We start from the raw sequence: 12,007 nt of genomic DNA, 5'->3' as shown, positions 1-12,007 counted from the left end.
CTATACCTAACTGTGGAAAGAAAATGCCTTTCAAGACAGGTATGTTGAAAGTAAGGTATTCTAAGAGTTGAATAAGGAACACCTGAGAATGAGCCAGAGCCCCAATGTGATTAGCCAAACAACACAGTTCAAAACCTTCTCTGTGCTACTTATGCAGATTAGTTACAATTATTATGTCACTACTTCCAAAAGAACTATTAAAACTATTATTAAAAACTTTTTGTCACAAACAGAAATACACTGCAAATCATATTACTGCACACAGGATTATCAGAAGCTAAGCACATTAAGATCTTGAAGACTCTGGAAGCTCCAGAACAGAGACCCTAAGGCCATGCCTGTGGCCACTCCAGCCAACATGCCTAGTGCCAGGTCACTGTTGTTTTCTCGATTCAGTTCATGAATGATGACTTGTATAGCAGATTGTTGTGCATCATGTCCTGCGTATGGGAACTGGTAGGGCACAGAGTCTGCCTGGACTTTGGCAACATAGACAACCTGAGTTCCTGACGGGTAGGCACCACTGTATGAACAATAGCCATATGCAGTTGGTGCAGTATAGACTGTGTATGGAGAGGGTGAAACAGCCATGACTATCTTCTCTGAGCCAATGTAAACTACATTTGTTCTGGGTTCTTGAAGTGCAAATTTCCAGGCCAAACAATCATCTGTGCTTTCTGCACAAAGACTGATAGTTTTCTCATCTCGGCAAACAATCTGCAGCATACAGGCTTTGAGCTTCCCATCTGGAGGCTGAATATCCTGACACTCATGCCCTGTGCAGATATTAATGCATTCCATCCGAATATAGACCTTTTCCTCAATAACTTACTGAGTCTGGCCATCATAATAGATCAGGTGACCATCTGACCACAGGTCAAACCCATACTTCTTCCAATAATTCAAAATAGTACTCTGTCACAGCAACCATCCACTCTTCACAAACGCCATCTCTTCATCTGTGAATGCTTGGGCTGTGGGTGAGAATCATGCTAGTAGCCCAAGGACGCTGCTAGATTCTTGGGCTCTGACCACGGCGATTCTTACATAAGGCTTCATATTAGCTAGAGAGAGTTCCTTTTATAGGACCTAAAGTGCCACATTTTTTTTATCCATTCGTCTATTGAAGGGCATCTAGGTTGGTTCCACAGTCTTGCTATTGTGAATTGTGCTGCTATGAACATCGATGTAGCAGTGTCCCTGTAGCATGCTCTTTTTAGGTCTTTAGGGAATAGACCAAGAAGGGGAATAGCTGGGTCAAATGGTGGCTCCATTCCCAGCTTTCCAAGAAATCTCCATACTGCTTTCCAAATTTATACACAATGGAGTATTACTCTGCATTAAAAAATGACAAAATCATAGAATTTGCAGGGAAATGGATGGCATTAGAGCAGATTATGCTAAGTGAAGCTAGCCAATCCCTAAAAAACAAATGCCAAATATCTTCTTTGATATAAGGAGAGTAACTAAGAACAGAGTAGGGACGAAGAGCATGAGAAGAAGATTAACATTTAACAGGGATGAGAGGTGGGAGGGAAGGGGAGAGAGAAGGGAAATTGCATGGAAATGGAAGGAGACCCTCAGGGTTATACAGTGGAGGGGGTAGAGAGAGAGGAGGGAAGGGGAGGGGAGAGGAGGGGAGGGGGGATGGTGGAGGATGGGAAAGGCAGCGGAGCACAACAGACACTAGTATGGCAATATGTAAATCAATGGATGTGTAACTGATGTGATTCTGCAATCTGTGTATGGGGTGAAGGTGGGAGTTCATAACCCACTTGAATCAAAGTGTGGAATATGATATGTCAAGAAATTTGTAATGTTTTGAACAACCAACAATAAAAAATTAAAAAAAAAAAGAAGCAAATGACCACATTGTGAACTGCTCATTAAAAAGGATAGAACAGGGAATTTGTCCTATGTGACCTCTTGGGCCTGAAGACTAGTCAACAACCAGTCAGAACTGATGGAGTTCTGACTATAGACTGTACAGCTTCAAGGCACTGAATGGGTTTGTAATCTAATAAATTTTGGAAGCAGATTCTTTTATAGGTGTGCCTCCTACTGAGAATGCAGCCCAGTCAACACTTAGCAGCTTCATAAGCTGCAATTTTAGTTCCAACTCTTGGAAACTTCTATATAATAAAACTACATTACTTTAAACCTCTCAATTTGTGATAAATTTTATGCTGCATAAAAAAATTAATACAGTCCCAAACATTTATATTTAAATAATATGATGACATTGTTGGTAATAAACTGAATCAAGGTCTTTTCCCATTGAATTTGGATATGGGACTAAGATTTTTTTTTTTTTTTATCTCAATGTGACCCTGTGCTGAGAAAAGGAGTCCTGGGAGCAAATAGGGCTGTGAAGATGTGACCTTTTATATTTGTGAACTGAGAATCATAAAAGCTAGTTTACAGAGAAAGAGTGGACAGAGAAAGGGAAATGTGAGTTAGGAAAAGAAATCTTCCTAGTTTTTACTTAGCTTTCTCTTTTCTGGTTTCATCTACCTAATGAGGGCTGGCTTGCCTGAGTTTCTATGGCATATTTCTGTACCATTGTACTAAGTCCTTCCCTTTTAAATGAAGTTGTCTGAAGTTAAAAACTTTTATTTATTTATTTTTTTGGGGGGTGGGTACCGAGGATTGAACTCAGGGGCACTCAACCACTTAGCCTCATCACTAGCCATATGTTGTACTTTATTAGAGTCAGGGTCTCTCTGAGTTGCTTATTGCCTCCCTAAATTGCTGAGACTGGCTTTGAATTCCAGATCCTCCTGCCTCTGCCTCCTGAGCTGTTGGGATTACAGGAGTGCACCATGTGCCTAGACTGAAGTTAATATCTTTTATATTCAATCAAAGAGCACAAGATATTCAAGTAATAAATAAATAGTCATAACTACTCTTAATAAACAGTGTATTGGCAAAACTGTTTTCTAAAATATTAACTTTTTATAATCTTTTTATTCTCTATGCTAAATAACTCAAATTCTTAATTCCAATTAATGGGCTAAAATCTTTAAGTGCCCAAATGGGAAAATCAAATTTTACATCTTTAAAAGTTATTTACTGCAGCATAATTTATATTTGGACTGAAGTTAACAATTTTTTTACCCCCAAGGGAAGGAAAAGAGTAAATACTATGCAAAAATAATGTCTGTCTCCTATAATATTGCTTTTAACTCTGACTAAAGTGAATTGGTTATAAGTAGAAGCATATTGGATTACTTGTTCTGTGGTCTTAACAATCAGTTGACAATATGATAGCAAATAATATAAAGGGATGATAAATAATAAAGGGATAATATTAGCAAAATCAGCTTCAGAGTAATAAACAATGAGATTAATTTTACATATTATCCTAAATTTGAGGGTAATATAAATAGCCACCAAGAACAAGAAAACAGCATTAAACTGAAGCTGATGAGTTTAAGGATGTAAATTTCATTCTGAGTTCCACAATCTGTGAGCCATGTGGTCTTGGCTGGTGTGTCTGTTATTCTTCAAGACTCTGTTTCTTAGTGTATAAAATACCATGCCTCAAGTAAGGCAAGTGAAATAAACATGACAAGGGCATAGTAGAGTGTCCTGCCCAGTGAAGGAGACTGATTTGTTTCTACCTGAGGAGCTTACCATCTAATTAATGTCATCCAATAAAACAATTATTAAAATGTGAAGATCTGAAAGGGCTGTGCATGGTGGGAGCACAAAGTCTACCTAACTTAACCAAGGTATGTCAAGTGAGGTTTTAATGAAAGGATCTGTTTGAACTGGGTATTTTAAAATAAGTAAGGGGAATAAAGTTGGGAGAAGATAAAAGAGAGTCAAAGCTAATGTGGGATTAATAAAGAAAGGATACAGTGCTCAGGAAACAGGAAGTAGTTGTTTTTCCTGCACTAGTCTTTTGCTCCAGGTAGTGTTTTGAGAGGTGAAATTGAGGGATATATATTTTCTATAACTTGAAAATTTATATCATAGAAAAGCATTTGGATTTGTCTTGATGATAAAAATGAACCACTGAAGTGTCATAATGAGATTTGTGTAAGTTCCCTCTAGGCTGAAAGGAAGTCAAAGCCAAGGCACAATGATGTCAGTTTGTATGGTGCCAGAAATCAATTATAAGATTGGGGTAGGTTGGGGTAGTGGTAACTAAAGTATGGTGAAGAGAAAGGGAACATAGCAGTGTGCTGGAACTAACTCCTATTGGCTCATGAGAGCCCATGGTTACACTTCAGTAATCTTGAAAGCTGGTTGTCAAACACCACTATTAATAAAACTAAACTGTACAACCTATTAAAATACTATATTAAAAATAAACTAATAAATACTGGTGACTTATTATTTCTTTATTATTTTATTGCAATTCACCACTTTCTAAGCTCTTAAAATTATTTGTTTCTTTTGCATTAGGCTCTGTATCTATGCTCTGCAACTGTGCAACACCATACATCACTTTCCAAATCTGTAGTCAGTAATGCTGCATGTATAATCAGAAATCAGCCACAGTGGAGAATTTACACCTTAGAAATCTGAAAATGCCATGCTCTGAATTAGTATTTGATACATTGTTTCATTCTTTTTTCTACACTTAAAAAAGTCATGGTAAAGTTAACAACATAGATTAAACATAAATGTATCATGTCCCTACATTGCTTTGTATATAATGCAAAACATTGAGGAAATATACTATTGACTCACTTAGGAAGAAATATATTTCTAATGAACAAGGCCTGATTAATGTAAAACTAGAATATAAAACACAGTGAAACAAGAATTTTTAGTTGCCTTGATAGAAAATGTATAATTATTCTACCTCTGAATGTGTTTTGCTAAATCAAATTGCTCTTATCCTTTTATCATTGCATAAACTTACTGCTCTATTCTTTTTGTATCTTTTTTTTGGTCTGGACTTGATTTTTATACCAATTTTATTCTCACTGGTAACATTACATGTCTTAATAAAACCTTCTTGTCTAAACCATTAGAGGACCTATGAGTTATTATTCTAAATGGTTTGTCTGTGACCTAAGTCTAGATTTGTGGAATCCCTAGGCTTGTAATGTCTTATATTGGATAGGTATACTTAACTTCATTTTGACTGGAGACGGCAAATTTCCAATGTTGTTTTGCTTTCATTCCCCCTTAGTGTATGCATCTTATAAATCTTTGGTGGCAATTTGATTTAATTGTGTGGGCAGTTTATAAATTGTGACATTTCTAGAGCAGAACTGGGTTGTAAGAAGAGAAGAAAATTTCCTCTTAATGAAATTTCTGGGAAAACAGGTGCATAGAAGGGAAAAAAAATCTTTGGAAAATAAGATGGTAATGTACTTACTGGTTCAAACTCAAAGATTTATTCTCTTAGATCAAAACATTTTCACCTATTATAAGGCATTTCTGGTGCCAGCTGGTTATCAAAAAGATTGTAGAGGAAGCTATTCCTTGAATGCAGTATAGTTCTTTCTAGATAACAAATTTCCTAGGATTTTTGTCTCCATGTCACTTCTATTTTATGGTAAATGTTTAGTCTGTGTCACTTTAGCCTTTTGGCTAAACTTCACAGAAGTTGGCACAGGGAATGAAATTAATTGCCCATTTAATCTAATAGCCCTCTCTAGAAGATGTCCATTTCTGCTGTTTCAGGGGCAGACAAAACATGAACCATAATGCATCCAGCCAATTGGAGATTACAAGATTGAATTTGCTGAGAAAGAAAGAGTGGATTGAGAACTTTGATCAGCCACTAAAAGGAATTAATTCATTTTACTGGCATTTAAAAACCTGTATACACCAATCATAGCAACTTTGAGTGTCTACAGATATCTAGCTTAAAAGCAGCAATAACATATCATTTTCTCCCAGAATTAAACCTATAAAAATAAACCTTATTTTCATTTTCAATATAATAAACAAAATTATTATGTCCATAAAGTGTAATACCCTGTGTATAGTACTTATATGATCATAATATGATCCTACTTTGCTCATGTCTCATGTTAGTCAAGAACCTTAAAATTCAACATGTGATTTGCAGACCAGATGCATCAGAATTACCTGGAAGCTCATTATAAATTTAAAACTCTAGGTTGCACCTTAGACATGCAAAATAAGAACTGGCATTTTAATTAGCTCCCTGCATGATTTATATGCCTAAAATATTTGAAAGCACTATTCCATTGGACATACTGAAAATAGTACTCAAAATTAGTAATTACTGATTCCCTGTATTTTCCAAGAACTGAACAGATACATAATTGCCAAATTTCTCCCTAGCTACATTTTTTTGTAGACTTTAGATTTGTAGTCTATTGATTTAGTCAAGTCCTATTATTTCTGTGACCACCAGGTCTCATAATGAGAATAAAAATATTCACCTTGCATTTTGAAAGTTACTGGGAAAGTCAAATGAGAATTCTCCTATCTCTTTTAAGTTTCCACAGTTCTTTCTAAAAGTTTCTTCAATTTTCTATAACTTTTATTATCTTAAATGTTTGGAAGATGGTAGACCAAATCATTTATGGACTGTCCTTAATTTTATATTTTGCCCAATGTGTCCTTTTGGCTAAATACAGGTTTTTCATCTTCAGCAAAAATTAGTAAAGATGGATGCTCTTTTTGTTAGAGTCCCTCAGGTTATTCATGATTTCAACTCATTCAATTACTGGTGATGTTAACACCGGTCAGTTAATTAATATATTATCTGCCAGGCTTCTCCACTGTAAAATTAATCTGTGTCTCTTTGTAATTATTATTTTGAGTAGATATACTTGACACTATGAGAATATTCTGTTCTCTATCAACTTCTAATATATTTATTTATATCATCAGAGACTCATTTTATTCAGTGAATAATAATGCAAGTTTCTTATTGCTGTTTGATTTGATTTCCCAGTTTTCCCAGAAGTACTCACTCAAAGTCCTATCGAAGGTGTCTTCTGTATTATTTTAGCATTTTTATGGTATGCTTTAAGAATGTTCTTACTTACTGACACAGGATATCAGGGGTTCATCTTATTCCTAACCTGCCATGAACCCAGAGACAGCTATTTCCACATGAAGCTGAGTTTCTATGGGAGGACAATGACATTTGAACCCATGCAAGAGTAAAACTCTTGTTTGGCTCCCACTTCTACTGCCTGCCACCTGGGACACTCTCCTTTCCTCTGAGGGCTTCTGACATCTCACTCTAGACAGTTTCTGCATCTACCTCTCCATTGCAGATCCCTTCTTCTCCCCACTTGCATATATCAGGTCAGCCTCCTGTATCAGGGTCTCTCTATCTATGCAGGCTGTAATCCCCCTCTCTGAGCTACTCCTCCAATCCCCTCCAACGATACCCTTGTTTTCCAGTGGACTATTACCTCATGCTAAAGCACTGTGGCTCTCCATCCTATTGCATGCACTACGTGAACATGTATCTTACTAACATACAATTTATATATCATGACCCAGAGCTTTACTAAGGGAAGAGAAAGAATGGAAGTATAGGGAAAGGAAGTAGGATTTTAGGTATCTACAACATAGGCCTGCATTTCCAAGATTTTCTATCAAACACTAATCAAGGTATTGCTGGGAAATATTTTGTGATCTTATTAAAGTTCTTAAAAAAACTCACTTCAAACAAGGGACATTATACCAGGTAACCTGTTTATACCTGATTTTATCAGTTGAAAGGTGTTAAGAGAAGAGCTGAGACTCCCCTTAGGTGAGGGGGAAAAAAGATTTTGCCTGAAGCTAGCAATTTCCGTCCAGAACCCAGAGTTCTAGTCTGTCCTTATTGATGGTATTCTCTACCAATTTGAACTTGTCTAACCATATTCTACAATCACACATATTTATTTCTTGCTGTAAAACTCTTAGTAGAGTTGTTCCTCAGTACCTATAGGTATTGGTTCCAATTGGTTCCAATTGGTATGCAAGAAGGTACCAATATTCATGGAGGCTCAAGTCTCATACATATAAAATAGTATTTTGTTTGCATATAGAGTTTTCCTATCATCCTCTATATATTAAACCATCTATGGATTATTTGCAGTAACTAGTAAAGTATGAATGCTACATAAATAGTTATTATTTCTATATATTTTAGAGATTAGTGACAACAACAAATAAAGGTCTACATGTGTAGAATAGATGCACCATCAGGGGCCTGACTACAATTTCATTCTGGGGTTTGTTGATGATTTCAATGCAGAACTTGCTGATATGGAGGGAAAACAGTATACTACTCCCATTCTTTCTGATTATATTTTTTTCTAATGTAAGCCTACTGAGAAATGTTTTCTCTTTCCATGAAAAGAAGACATTACTAAAATGTATTATATGAGGGGTTTGAGTTAGATATACATACAATTTCCTTACAGTGAATATTAAAAAAGGAAGATATCATGATGTCAAGGTTGATTTGGGGTGTCATTTGACTGGATTACAGAATACCCAGAGAGCTGGGAAACCATTATTTATTCTCAATGCTTCAGTGGGCTCTGAGCCAAACCATGTTTGATGAAAGGAAACACCTGGAGATTTGGTGATTGATTAGAATAATTGGCTGGACAGGGTATGGGTGTAAGAGTGTTTCCTGAGGAGATTGGCACTTGAGTCAATTGAGTAGAGAATATATATCCTCAATGTGGACAGACAACTTCCAACTGAGTGGGTGCCTGGATGGAATTAAAAAGGAGGTAACAAATAAATTACTGTTCTCTCTTCCAAAGGCAGAATATCCTTCTCCTGGCCTTGGGCATCCTAACCCCAGGTTCTATGGCCTTTGGACTCAGGGACTTTCACAAGTGGAACCCTAGCATCTTACCAGTGGAACCCCAGATTCTAGGACTGAGTACTTTACCATTGACTTCCTTGGTTTTGAAGCCTTTGGACTTAGACTGAATCACACTAATAGCTTTCCTGGTTTCCCAGCTTACCTGCGACCTTCTCATCCCCTATAACTCGTTGAGTCAATTACCCTAATAAATTTTCTTGTACTCTTACTTTTCTCTTTTTATTTTTCTTTCTCTTTCTCTCTCTGTATGTGTATCTCCTATAAGTTCTGTCTCTCAGGAGAAGACTGACTAAAACAGATAGCATAGTAATATGAATCACCCCTCATCTATGCAGTGTCTATTCAGAAAGAATATGAAATATGAGTTTCTTTTTCTATTTCTAATCTTATCATCATATATTTATTCACAACTCATCTTGAAGATTTCCTTCCCACAGTGAATGGACTGAATTTCACTTTTGGTTTCCAAAATTGTAAATGAAAACACACCTAAAAGAAAGAGAAAATTAAATACTTTAAGGTAGAAGGTTCGAATTAACAAGTGTCAGTATGTGCAGCTGTATGAATGTCACGTTACACCCTAGGACTTTCTCGTCCATCACTAGGATCAGACTGTCTGATTTTTCTGGAATATTTATTCCCTACTGCTCATAGCATGGACTTCTCAATTTTCATGATCCCACTTTAATACCATTTTTCTTAGATGCTCTTTCTAAGTAAATGTCTTTCTTCTCCTATGAATGCCTCTTTCAACCTTCATTTATTTTATTATTTATCAGAATTTGTTTCTCATTTTAAAAAAAATAACAACTCTTTCTTTATATGTTTTTACTCTCTCCCTCAATCAGTTTTGTAATTCCAACATATAACATCATAAGACAGAACAGGTGCTCAATAAGTATTTGCTGAATAAATGGATGTCACTATGTCATAATTATTTGCTTGTCTAAGATACAGTATCTAAATATTTGAAAACATCATTTTGATATAGAACAGAAAATACCTATCTGTTAATTAACTGCTTTACAGTTTAAAGTCCTCAAATGGGAACATACAAATAAAATTTATTCATCCAGTTTTATTGCTTCACTTTGAGTGCTTTCATTCAAAACAGAGTTGTTATACCTTGGCTTATCTGAGTAGACTCTATGTTTACTCATCCATCTGTCAACAAATATCTAGTTACAGTAAAGTTTACTGGGCCACATAGACCATTGTTAAGTGCATAAATCTGAGACTGGCTACTCCCATAAGCTTGCATGTGAAAGAGACAGAGAAATACTGTAAATACACAAAGAGTCAGACAAAAGGGGGAAAAAGTTCTGCTTAACCAGGGTGGATATATCAGAAACAGACAATAGATAACCATCTGTGTAAAGGTGTTACTCAGACCTTATTGAATGAATGACTGACAAAATAAGTCTCATTTCTAATTTTGAGCTGAATAGAAAATCAGGCTTTCATGTTATTGGAAAATACACTGACATCAGTGAAAATAATGCATGTATATGTGCCAAGAAGCTACTAAAATTATATATATGTAAAAATCTTATGAATATATGTTGATATGTTTATAGGACAATAATGATATCAGAAGTTAAGATTTAGAATTAGGCTAATTAGAGGGACAAGTAAAGAATATTATGATTTTACGTCATTTCATTTAATATAAATAAAAAGATAATTTTCTGCTAGTTATAGAAATTGTGAATAACAATTTCCTTCATTTTATGTCATAATAAATAACCAAGACTGCTTTTCCTCTAATTTCTTTTCAGTAAACTTAAATTATCATTGTTGTTTCTCTAGCAAATTGTTGAGTTTTATACTTTGTTAGCGATTATCTCTATAGTATTATTTCTCAATATCTATGAAAAATAATGTGACCAACTGGCATTAATAGTAATTTATTTTTTTGCCTATATATTACCAAAAATTGCCACATTGATTGTTTAAAATTATATTGATTGACCAATGAAGAGAAAAGATATGTCCACAGGTGGTGAGATTGGAGTTTACAAGTATCTGTAAATAAATGTATGAAAAGTCAAGAGCAGGATGAGCAGTTTCCTTAATTTCCATGCAAATGTTATAACTTTTTCATGGACAAAGTTTTACTTTTTTTGTTTTTTCTTTCCAAATGATCTGATAAATTGCTAGTGATGTAGTAACAAAGTGTTTTGCTATACCAAGATTAAGGATTATATTGTGAATTTAGCTTATTTATTTTCTTATTGAAAAAAAAAAACAGTAAGTAATCACAATCTCACCTGGACTTTTATCATAAGAAAAAAAAATTAAACATAACATTGGTGATTGATTCCAAATGTATTTAAAATGGCAGCCAAATGTCTGGATATATTTGCAACTAAACATTTAAAAATATCATGTAATTTATTTGGTTATTCAGTTTGTATTAAATATTTAGTGTTATGTGCACATAGCTTATGTAACTAAAAAGAGAGTGCTTTTGTAACTTAGCCTTCTGGTTTACATTTATTATCATATTAATATGTGTATGTTTTTAAACATATGAGGCTTTAGAATGCTTTTATTACCATTCCAGGATGCTTCATTTCTGTATACAAGTCACAGACATAAACTATAGAAATGTTGAGCATCTGTGCAAACTGACTGGGACAGTAGACAGAGGGTTTTGATTTTTGTAGGGGATTCATGTGGGCAAATGTCCAAAGAAAAATAAAATATTTCTTTCCTCTGAACAGCCTATGTTTTCTTTTAGTGTATGTCTTTGTTCTTTTATCCTCTTTTGATATAAAACTCTAAAATTGCATATCTTAACATTGTGCATACAAATCATTACCAGAAATGAGAATTACAGTTTACATTTCATGTCTTGAGCTTTTAGAAAATTTAACTGTATGGAAACCCACATTGACACTGAGCATTTCTCAAGTTTGATTAAAATGGTGATATTTACATAGAGTCAGTCATAACATGTAAACACCGAAGCATATAAATTCACACTTAAGGACAAAAGACACTGAGGGTTGTAGGATTTGAAAGAATAGTCACCTTTAGATACATCTAGAACTCTCATTATGAGGTGTCCTAGAAGTGTCAAAAAACACATGTGGAGTGTGGGTTCTGATTCAGGGTTCAAACTGAAAGACTGACATTATGAAAGACACCAATACTAAAAAAGAACTTGGATATCAGTATAAAACTGGAAGGAGAGAACCTCTCAGATTCCTCCTCACAGTC

At 34.9% G+C, this 12,007-nt stretch overlaps 1 pseudogene; it reads right to left on the bottom strand.

Annotated features, from left to right (window-relative positions):
- Positions 1-326: 326 nt before the first annotated feature.
- On the bottom strand, positions 327-951 carry LOC114105025 (pleckstrin homology domain-containing family B member 2-like; annotated as a pseudogene).
- Positions 952-12,007: the final 11,056 nt, after the last annotated feature.

This window comes from Marmota flaviventris, chromosome 9 (assembly GCF_047511675.1).
Source record: "Marmota flaviventris isolate mMarFla1 chromosome 9, mMarFla1.hap1, whole genome shotgun sequence".
Lineage (NCBI taxonomy): Eukaryota > Metazoa > Chordata > Mammalia > Rodentia > Sciuridae > Marmota > Marmota flaviventris.
This window is presented reverse-complemented; position numbering and strand designations above follow the sequence as displayed.